Source organism: Mastigoproctus giganteus, chromosome 4 (assembly GCF_048544385.1).
Source record: "Mastigoproctus giganteus isolate SK-2022 chromosome 4, ASM4854438v1, whole genome shotgun sequence".
Lineage (NCBI taxonomy): Eukaryota > Metazoa > Arthropoda > Arachnida > Uropygi > Thelyphonidae > Mastigoproctus > Mastigoproctus giganteus.
This window is the reverse complement of record NC_143578.1, coordinates 52,204,503-52,206,834: the sequence shown is the minus strand read 5'-3', so window position 1 is coordinate 52,206,834 and position 2,332 is coordinate 52,204,503.

The following is a 2,332-nucleotide window of genomic DNA, read 5'->3' as shown; positions in this document are numbered from 1 at the left end:
AAATCAATAAAAACAATAAAAATCTAAAATAAAATAAAATAACCTAACAATCTAAAACTCTAAGCTAAAATAAATAAAATAAAATAAAAATCTAAAAATTAAATCATAACTGATTTTACAAAATCTAAAAATTAAATAAAATAAAAATCTACAAAATCAGTAATAATCTAAACAATCAATAAAAATTAAAAAAAAAAATAAGAATGCAAATATGAAAAAATTAAAAATGAAGAATCTAAATAATAATTAAATACAAGAAATCTTTTTTTTTTCAACTTTAAAATCTAAAAAATATAAAAGGATAAATAATTCAAATCTTTTTAAAAATCACAATTAATATTTAATTTGAATTGTAATATAATAATATAATAATATAAAAATATAATAATAATAATAATTAAATTATAATTTAGTTTAATTTTAATAAATTTATAAACCCCATAATTGCTGATTGGTAAGAGAGAGAGAGAGAGGAAGAAATAAAATTGATTGATAAATTCATTTTCATGCATTTTTCATAAATTAATCCTTCTTTAATTAAAAAAAAATTAAAATCCTTTTTATAAACTTACTAGTACTAGAAAAAAGTGTCTTCCCTTTTACTATAATATTTATAATAGTAATATTCTAATTTATTTTTTTTTAAATTTATTTTTTAAATTTATTTTTCATTCTAAATAATAAATTGAATCCGAATCAATACTTGAAATTTCTTTAAAAATATATTTTCATCAATTTAGAATACAATATTATTGTTTTCTTTTCCTATCCAGTTTAAATTTAAAAAAGAAGAAATATTAATAATTTCATCTATAATAAACTGTGGTATATTAAAAAATATATATTATATTAATAGTAATTTTATATAATTTTAAAATAATTTTTCTAAAATAGAAATTTAAGAGATGCACCATTTAAGATCATACCAGAAGTAATACACATATATATATGAACTGGAAATTGCCAATCAGAATCACTGAATTTTTTTTTTCTTTTTTTAAAGAGACATTGAAACAGAAGTAGTTAACCGGAAATGAGAATAAATGAAGTAGGTAACCGGAAATTCATGAAATTATACACATGAATGGGACACGTGTTTAATTACACTTTGGATATTAGTTTGTTTGAACATTTACCGAGACTTTTTCACATAAATGAAGAAAACGTGAGCATACTTCATGACGTCATTTATGACATCAAAGAGTTTGTCATTTCCCCCCCCATTCCACAAGTTAAGTTTTTATTTGTGTTAAGTGACTCATTCGTCCTTAATTTTTCTTTTTCTAGCTGCAGTCACCACAAAACAATAAGCAATTACTGTATTCGCTTATTGTGGTATAGGTGATCACAATATCTGGCACAAAGATACTGGTCTCCATTCCGGTTTTAGCATTCAGGAAGAGTGTTGCTAAAAAAAGAAGAAAAAAGAATAATAAAATAAGACTTCAAGATATCGAGCATTTTCTCATACACATAACGCATACGGAAATGAAACTATTGCCTTCAACAACTGATTTTTATTTATTTCAGAGGGATTCTTTTATACTATCTCTTTGGTCCCTTTTAATATTGTACAAAATCTGGTAATTATGGAAGAGACGTGTTAAACATTGACGCAATTTCAACCAGAGGGGGGGGGATATCTTGGAGCTGGAAAGGCAGCAATTTAGTAATTATTTCTGGAGGGTGAACTTGGAACTTCTCAAGTTAACTATACTAAATAGTTATATATTATGATATGATTCAAATAAAATTTGGATTCGAAAGTCATTCACCAACACTTGTGTCAAGTATACTCTACAAATATATAGAAATTCTCCGTCTTCCCAACCGATTTTAACCCATTCGAGCATTTTTGGGACCTACTGTGGAACCTGAGGGTAGCACTTAAAGGGTACACCTTTAAGGTCATTGCCAAGACGGTTGTACTACGGGCAGAAGGTACTGCCACGAGACATTAACTAGGTGTTGCCAATGCAAAGCCATCTCAGTTCATATAAGGAGACCATTTAATAACTTAATGACTATCCCGAAGAAGAGAACACTACAATTTTATTTGTACTTTGGATCAACTGGATCTCCTGCAATGGAATTAATGGCATATACCATCAACTCCAGATAATTTTGAGGTAGGCGGCCAGAGAGTGTATTGACCTATTGAGATTAATTAGGAGAACATCATTGAACTTGGAAATGATTCCTTCAGATTGGAGAAGTGCCAACATATCACCAATACATAAAGACTTTTCTAAGAGTGCAGTGATAACGACAGACCGGATTAGTCTGATTTTAGTGGTAGATCAGGTGTGCAATCCAGGAACATTTATAGATA